The sequence below is a fragment of the Cucurbita maxima genome, unplaced genomic scaffold (assembly GCF_002738345.1).
Source record: "Cucurbita maxima cultivar Rimu unplaced genomic scaffold, Cmax_1.0 Cma_Scf00160, whole genome shotgun sequence".
Classification (NCBI taxonomy): Eukaryota; Viridiplantae; Streptophyta; class Magnoliopsida; order Cucurbitales; family Cucurbitaceae; genus Cucurbita; species Cucurbita maxima.
The window spans coordinates 11,864-21,181 of record NW_019272176.1 but is presented as its reverse complement, the minus strand read 5'-3'; the positions used below and the strand labels follow the sequence as shown (position 1 = coordinate 21,181).

Genomic DNA, 9,318 nt, shown 5'->3' with positions numbered 1-9,318 from the left:
TTTTTTTTTTTTTTTTTTTTTTTTTTTTTTTTTTTTTTTTTTTTTTTTTTTTTTTTTTTTTTTTTTTTTTTTTTTTTTTTTTTTGTGAAATGTGGTTGTTGAACACAACTCTCTTGAAAACATTATGACACTCTTCATTAAGACCAATCAATAAGAGAATACTAGACACTCTGTAGAATACTACTAGTTTTTGGATTTTTTAGATGAAGACCTTAGGTAGAGTAGAGGGGTATTTATACTACAGTTGCGCAATCTAGACTTAACAAATCTAAATCTAGTCTCTCTCCTAAAATAATATTTGGTCTCTCTCCTAAAATATCTGGTCTCTCTCTTAAAATATCTGGTTTCTCTCCTAAACTATATAGGTCTCTCTCCCGTAAGTCTTTCTCTCCTAAAATATAGAGGTCTCTCTCCCATAAGTCTCTCCCTCCTAAAATATCTAGGTCTCTCTCCCTAACTCTCTCTCCTAAAATATCTAGGTCTCCCTCCTAACTCTCTCTCTCCTAAAACATAGGTGTCTCTTCCCTAAAATATCTAGAGATCTAAGTCTCTCTCCACCTACAATATCCAAAGTATCTAATCTCTCCCCCTTAAAATATCTAAGTATCTAGTCTCTCTCCCCTAAAATATTCAGGTATCTAGTCTCTCTCCACTAAAACATTTAGATATCTAGGTCTCTCTTCTAAAATATCTAGGTATCTAGTCTCTCTCCCCTAAAATATTTAGGTATCTAGTCTCTCTCCACTAAAACATCTAGGTATCTAGGTCTCTCTTCTAAAATATATAGGTCTCTCTCCCCTAAGTCTCTCTCTTAAAATATCTAGGTCTCCCTCCTAAATAATCCAGGTCTCTCTCCCCTAACTAACTCTTCCTCTCCTAAAATATAGGTCTCCCTCCCCTAAAATATCTACGTATGTAAGTCTCTCCCCCCTAAAATATCCGGGTATCTAGGTCTCTCTCCAAAAATATCTAGATATCTAGGTGTTTCTCCTAAAATATCTAAAATATCTAGGTCTCTCTCCAAAAATATCTAGATATCTAGGTGTTTCTCCTAAAATATCTAAAATATCTAGGTATCTAGGTCTCTCTCCTAAAATATATAGGTATCTAGGTCTCTCTCCTAAATATGTCTCTCCTAGAATATGTAAGTCTCTCTCCTAAAATCCTAAAATATGGAGGTCTCTCTCCTATCTCTCCTAAAATATGTGTTATCTCTATCCTACAATATCTACTATCCCTCCTAAAATATCTACTATTTCTCCTAAAATAGGCAGGTTTCTCTTCTAAAATATCTAGGTCTCCCTTCTAAAATAGATGTATGTCTCTCTCTTAAAATATATGTATGTGTCTCTCCTAAAATATATGTAGGTCTCTCTTCTAAAATATATGTCTCTCTCCTAAAATATATGTAAGTTTCTCTCCTCAAATATAAAAATATTTAGGTCTCTTCTAAAATATATGTATGTCTCTCTCCTAAAATATATGTAGGTCTCTCTCCCCTAACTAACTCTCCCTCTTCTAAAATATAGGTCTCCCTCCCCTAAAATATCTACAAGTCTCTCCCCCATACAATATCGAGGTATCTAGGTCTCTCTCCAAAATTATCTAGGTATCTAACTGTTTCTCCTAAAATATCTAAAATATCTAGGTATCTAGGTCTCTCTTCTAAAATATATAGGTCTCTCTCCCCTAAGTCTCTCTCTTAAAATATCTAGGTCTCTCCCCTAAATAATCTAGGTCTCTCTCCCCTAACTAACTCTCCCTCTCCTAAAATATAGGTCTTTCTCCCCTAAAATATGTACGTATCTAAGTCTCTCTCCCCTAAAATATCCAGGTATCTAGGTCTCTCTCCGAAAATATCTAGGTATCTAGATGTTTCTCCAAAAATATCTAAAATATCTAGGTCTCTCTCCTAAAATATATAGGTATCTAGGTCTCTCCGAAAATATCTAGTATCTAGGTGTTTCTCCAAAAATATCTAAAATATTTAGGTCTCCCTTCTAAAATAGATGTATGTCTCTCTCCTAAAATATATTGTCTCTCCCTTCTAAAATAGATGTATGTCTCTCTCCTAAAATATATGTAGGTCTCTCTTCTAAAATATATGTCTCTCTCCTAAAATATATGTAAGTCTCTCTCAAATATAAAAATATCTACGTCTCTCTTCTAAAATATATGTAGGTCTCTCTTCTAAAATATGTAGGTCTCTTCTAAAATATCTAGGTCTCTTTTCTAAAATATATGTAGGTCTCTCTCCTAAAATATATGTAGGTCTCTCCCTTAAAATATCTAGGTCTCTCTTCTAAAATATCAAGGTCTCTCTTCTAAAATATCTAGGTCTCTCTCCGAAAATATCTAGGTTTCTAGGTGTTTAGCTCTCCCCTAAGTCTCTCTCTTAAAATATCGAGGTCTCTTTCCTAAATAATCTAGGTCTCTCTCCCCTAACTAACTCTCCCTCTCCTAAAATATAGGTCTCTCCCCGTTTCTAAGTCTCTCTCCCCTAAAATATCCAGTATCTAGGTCTCTCTCCGAAAATATCTAGGTATCTAGATGTTTCTCCAAAAAATATCTAAAATATCTAGGTCTCTCTCCTAAAATATATAGGTATCTAGGTCTCTCTACTAAATATGTATCTCCTAAAATATGTAAGTCTCTCTCCTTAAATTCTAAAATATGGAGGTCTCTCTTATCTTTCCTAAAAGATATGGCTATCTCTCTCCTAAAATATCTATTATCTCTCCTCAAATATCCACTATTTCTACTATTAATAGGTAGGTTTCTCTCCTAAAATATCTAGGTCTCCCTTCTAAAATAGATGTATGTCTCTCTCCTAAAATATATCTCCCTTCTAAAATAAATGTATGTCTCTCTCCTAAAATATATTGTCTCTTCTAAAATATGTCTCTCTCCTCAAATATATGTAGTCTCTCTCCTAAAATATAAAAATATCAAAAATATCTAGGTCTCTCTTCTCAAGAAAATTTTGAACAGCCGCATAATCGGTTTAAAGTTCGTACTGTTGTGACCCCGTATCATGAAAAGATATTATGAAGAATTAAAAAAACTCGAACCTACGACCTCCACGTTTTTAAAACAATAATCTTACAACCGAGCTAATTGGGCATAGGTTTTATGCACCTTATAGGTCGTTAGCTCTTAATACTGCCAATCGAGTTTTGTTTACATAACTTTATGCATAATAAACTTAAAAAAGTCATTATCTTCTAAAGTTCGTAGCGTTTTAACTCGTATCTTAAAAAGATATAATTAAAAATGAATGAAATTGGTCCATTCAAGTGTCAAACTTGCGACCTCCACATTATTTGCACAACGCTCTAACCAACCAAGCTAATAGGCCATTGACTTTCTTGCCTAACAATGCGCCTGATGCGTTATTCCACCCAATCGTCAATACGTGTCCCTCAGGCTGTCTGACACGCTTTCCCTCCCGCAAGTTGACACGTGGCTTGCCTGCTATCTCACGCGCTTTCCTTCCCCACAAGTTGACACGCGGCTTGAGGAAAAATTTTCTCTCATGAGAGTCGAAATAATGAATCTGGCCTTCAAAGTGAGTTCATTTACCTCCTTGTTCGTGAAAAGACTCTAAGAAATCCTCAAATTTCATCTTTCATAAAAGAACATATCGAACAGCCAAAACTAGTTCATTTACCAACTTCTTGATTTACCAACTTCTTATTCCTGAAATGACTCTCATAAATCCTCTAAAGAAAAACTGTGAACGGCCGTATCATCGGTTTAAAGTTCGTAGTGTTGTAACCCCGTATCATGTAAATATATTATTAAGAATTAATAAAACTAGGCCTATGTAATTGTCGAACCTACGACCTCCACATTTTTAACACGATAATCTTACAACTGAGCTAATTGGGCAAAGAATTTATGCACATTATAGATCGTTAGCTCCTAATCAAGCCAATCGAGTTTCGTTTACGTAACTTTATGCATAATAAACTTAAAAAAGTCATTATCTTCTAAAAATCGTAGTGTTTTAACTCGTATAATGAAAAGATATAATTAAAAATGAGAGAATTTGGCACATGCAGGTCTTGCACCTGTGACCTTCGCGTTATTAGCACGACGCTCTAACCAATTGAGCTAATAGGCCATAGATTTTCTTGCCTGACAATGAACTTGACGTGTTATTCTACCCTATCGTTAAGACGTGTCCCTCAGGCTGTCTGACATGCTTTCCCTCCCGCAAGTTGACACGTGGCTTGCCTGCTATCTCACGCGCTTTCCTTCCCCACAAGTTGACACGTGGCTTGACGAAAAATTTTCTCTCATGAGAGTCGAAATACTGAATTTGGCCTTCAAAGTGAGTTCATTTACCTCCTTGTTCGTGAAAAGACTCTAAGAAATCCTCAAATTTCATATTTCATAAAAGAACATATCGAACAGCCAAAACTAGTTCATTTACCAACTTCTTGATTTACCAACTTCTTATTCCTGAAATGACTCTCATAAATCCTCTAAAGAAAAACTATGAACGGCCGTATCATCGGTTTAAAGTTCGTAGTGTTGTAACCCTGTATCATGTAAATATATTATGAATAATTAATAAAACTAGGCCTATGTAATTGTCAAACCTACGACCTCCACGTTTTTAACACGATAATCTTACAACTGAGCTAATTGGGCAAAGATTTTATGCACATTATAGATCGTTAGCTTCTAATCCAGCCAATCGAGTTTCGTTTACGTAACTTTATGCATAATAAACTTAAAAAAGTCATTATCTTCTAAAAATCGTAGTGTTTTAACTCGTATAATGAAAAGATATAATTAAAAATGAGGGAAATTGGCCCATGCAGGTCTCGAACCTGCGACCTTCGCGTTATTAGCACGACGCTCTAACCAACTGAGCTAATAGGCCATAGATTTTCTCGCCTGACAATGCACTTGACGTGTTATTCTACCCTATCGTTAAGACGTGTCCCTCAGGCTGTCTGACACGCTTTCCCTCCGCAAGTTGACACTTGGCTTGCCGGCTTTCTCACGCGCTTTCCTTCCCACAAGTTGACACGTGGCTTGCCGAAAAATTTTCTCTCATGAGAGTCGCAATACTTAATCTGGCCTTCAAAGTGAGTTCATTTACCTCCTTGTTCGTGAAAAGACTCTGAGAAATACTCGAATTTCATCTTTCGTAAAAGAACATATCGAACGGCCAAAATAAGTTCATTTACCTCCTTCTTGTTCCTGAAATGACTCTCAGAAATCCTCGAATTTCATCCTTCATGTAAGAACATATCGAACGACTCAGATCTAAAGAAAATTTTGAACGGCCGTATCATCGGTTTAAAGTTCGTACTGTTGTAACCCTGTATCATGAAAAGATATTATGAAGAATTAAAAAAACTTGTTCTATGGAATTGTCGAACCTACGACGTCCACGTTTTTAAAACAATAATCTTACAACTGAGCTAATTGGGCATAGGTTTTATGCACCTTATAGGTCGTTAGCTCTTAATACTGCCAATCGAGTTTTGTTTACATAACTTTATGCATAATAAACTTAAAAAAGTCATTATCTTCTAAAGTTCGTAGTGTTTTAACTCGTATCTTGAAAAGATATAATTAAAAATGAATGAAATTGGTCCATTCAAGTGTCAAACTTGCGACCTCCACGTTATTTGCACAACGCTTTAACCAACTAAGCTAATAGGCCATTGACTTTTTTGCCTAACAATGCGCCTGACGCGTTATTCCACCCAATCGTCAATACGTGTCCCTCAGGCTGTCTGACATGCTTTCCCTCCCGCAAGTTGACACGTGGCTTGCCTGCTATCTCACGCGCTTTCCTTCCCCACAAGTTGACACGTGGCTTGACGAAAAATTTTCTCTCATGAGAGTCGAAATACTGAATTTGGCCTTCAAAGTGAGTTCATTTACCTCCTTGTTCGTGAAAAGACTCTAAGAAATCCTCAAATTTCATATTTCATAAAAGAACATATCGAACAGCCAAAACTAGTTCATTTTCCAACAAGAACATATCGAACGGCCAAAACTAGTCCATTTACCAACTTCTTGTTCCTCCTTGTTCGTGAAAAGACTCTAAGAAATCCTCAAATTTCATATTTCATAAAAGAACATATCGAACAGCCAAAACTAGTTCATTTACCAACAAGAACATATCGAACGGCCAAAACTAGTCCATTTACCAACTTCTTGTTCCTCCTTGTTCGTGAAAAGACTCTAAGAAATCCTCAAATTTCATATTTCATAAAAGAACATATCGAACAGCCAAAACTAGTTCATTTTCCAACAAGAACATATCGAACGGCCAAAACTAGTCCATTTACCAACTTCTTGTTCCTCCTTGTTCGTGAAAAGACTCTAAGAAATCCTCAAATTTCATATTTCATAAAAGAACATATCGAACAGCCAAAACTAGTTCATTTTCCAACAAGAACATATCGAACGGCCAAAACTAGTCCATTTACCAACTTCTTGTTCCTCCTTGTTCGTGAAAAGACTCTAAGAAATCCTCAAATTTCATATTTCATAAAAGAACATATCGAACAGCCAAAACTAGTTCATTTTCCAACAAGAACATATCGAACGGCCAAAACTAGTCCATTTACCAACTTCTTGTTCCTCCTTGTTCGTGAAAAGACTCTAAGAAATCCTCAAATTTCATATTTCATAAAAGAACATATCGAACAGCCAAAACTAGTTCATTTTCCAACAAGAACATATCGAACGGCCAAAACTAGTCCATTTACCAACTTCTTGTTCCTCCTTGTTCGTGAAAAGACTCTAAGAAATCCTCAAATTTCATATTTCATAAAAGAACATATCGAACAGCCAAAACTAGTTCATTTTCCAACAAGAACATATCGAACGGCCAAAACTAGTCCATTTACCAACTTCTTGTTCCTCCTTGTTCGTGAAAAGACTCTAAGAAATCCTCAAATTTCATATTTCATAAAAGAACATATCGAACAGCCAAAACTAGTTCATTTTCCAACAAGAACATATCGAACGGCCAAAACTAGTCCATTTACCAACTTCTTGTTCCTCCTTGTTCGTGAAAAGACTCTAAGAAATCCTCAAATTTCATATTTCATAAAAGAACATATCGAACAGCCAAAACTAGTTCATTTTCCAACAAGAACATATCGAACGGCCAAAACTAGTCCATTTACCAACTTCTTGTTCCTCCTTGTTCGTGAAAAGACTCTAAGAAATCCTCAAATTTCATATTTCATAAAAGAACATATCGAACAGCCAAAACTAGTTCATTTTCCAACAAGAACATATCGAACGGCCAAAACTAGTCCATTTACCAACTTCTTGTTCCTCCTTGTTCGTGAAAAGACTCTAAGAAATCCTCAAATTTCATATTTCATAAAAGAACATATCGAACAGCCAAAACTAGTTCATTTTCCAACAAGAACATATCGAACGGCCAAAACTAGTCCATTTACCAACTTCTTGTTCCTCCTTGTTCGTGAAAAGACTCTAAGAAATCCTCAAATTTCATATTTCATAAAAGAACATATCGAACAGCCAAAACTAGTTCATTTTCCAACAAGAACATATCGAACGGCCAAAACTAGTCCATTTACCAACTTCTTGATTTACCAACTTCTTGTTCCTCCTTGTTCGTGAAAAGACTCTAAGAAATCCTCAAATTTCATCTTTCATAAAAGAACATATCGAACGGCCAAAACTAGTTCATTTACCAACTTTTTGTTCCTGAAATGACTCTCATAAATCCTCTAAAGAAAAACTGTGAACGGCCGTATCATCGATTTAAAGTTCGTAGTGTTGTAACCCCGTATCATGTAAATATATTATGAATAATTAATAAAACTAGGCCTATGTAATTGTCGAACCTACGACCTCCACGTTTTTAACACGATAATCTTACAACTGAGCTAATTGGGCAAAGATTTTATGCACATTATAGATCCTTAGCTTCTAATCCAGCCAATCGAGTTTCGTTTACGTAACTTTATGCATAATAAACTTAAAAAAGTCATTATCTTCTAAAAATCGTAGTGTTTTTACTCGTATAATGAAAAGATATAATTAAAAATGAGGGAAATTGGCCCATGCAGGTCTCGAACCTGCGACCTTCGCGTTATTAGCACGACGCTCTAACCAACTGAGCTAATAGGCCATAGATTTTCTCGCCTGACAATGCACTTGACGTGTTATTCTACCCTATCGTTAAGACGTGTCCCTCAGGCTGTCTGACACGCTTTCCCTCCGGCAAGTTGACACTTGGCTTGCCGGCTTTCTCACGCGCTTTCCTTCCCACAAGTTGACACGTGGCTTGCCGAAAAATTTTCTCTCATGAGAGTCGCAATACTGAATCTCGCCTTCAAAGTGAGTTCATTTACCTCCTTGTTCGTGAAAAGACTCTGAGAAATACTCGAATTTCATCTTTCGTAAAAGAACATATCGAACGGCCAAAATAAGTTCATTTACCTCCTTCTAGTTCCTGAAATGACTCTCAGAAATCCTCGAATTTCATCCTTCATGTAAGAACATATCGAACGACTCAGATCTAAAGAAAATTTTGAACGACCGTATCATCGGTTTAAAGTTCGTAGTGTTGTAACCCCGTATCATGAAAAGATATTATTATGAATTAATAAAATTTGGCCTATGTAATTTGTCGAATCTACAACTTTCACGTTATTAACACAACAATCTAACCAAATGAGCTAATTGGGCATATGTTTTATGCACATTATAGATCGTTAGCTCCTAATGCAGTCAATCGAGTTTCGTTTGCATAACTTTATGCATAATAAACTTAAAAAAGTCATTATCTTTTAAAGTTCATAGTGTTTTAACTCTATCATGAAAAGATCTAATTAAAAATAAATGAAATTAGCACATGGAGGTGTCAAACCTGCAACCTTCACGCTCTAACCAACTTAGCTAATAAGCCATAGGTTTTATGCAAATTGTAGATTGATAACTCATAATTTAATCAATCGAGTTTAGGTTACATAATTTTTTGCATGATAAACTTAAAACTTTAAGTCATTATCTTTAAAGTTCGTAATGTTGTAACCCCGTATCATGAAAAGATATTATTAAGAAGAAATGAAATCGGCCCATGCAGGCGTCAAACCAACGACCTTCACTTTATTAGCCCGACGTTCTAACAAACTGAGCTAATAGGCCATAGGTTTTATGAACATTGTAGATCGATAGCTCCTCATTCAGTCAATCGAGTTTCGCTTACATAATTTTATGCATAATAAACTTAAAACTATAAGTGATTATCTTTTAAATCTAGTATCATTAAATATATCATTATTGAGAAGGAATGAAATT

At 35.4% G+C, this 9,318-nt stretch overlaps 3 non-coding genes across 3 annotated transcripts; all 3 read right to left on the bottom strand.

Moving 5' to 3' along the window:
• Positions 1-4,052: 4,052 nt before the first annotated feature.
• TRNAI-AAU lies at positions 4,053-4,126 on the bottom strand. Its single transcript has one exon. It is a non-coding gene; the product is annotated as a tRNA-Ile (tRNA).
• A 694-nt stretch (positions 4,127-4,820) lies between these two features.
• On the bottom strand, positions 4,821-4,894 carry TRNAI-AAU. The gene has a single exon. It is a non-coding gene; the product is annotated as a tRNA-Ile (tRNA).
• Positions 4,895-8,072: 3,178 nt separating this feature from the next.
• Positions 8,073-8,146, bottom strand: TRNAI-AAU. Its single transcript has one exon. It is a non-coding gene; the product is annotated as a tRNA-Ile (tRNA).
• Between the last annotated feature and the right edge of the window lie 1,172 nt (positions 8,147-9,318).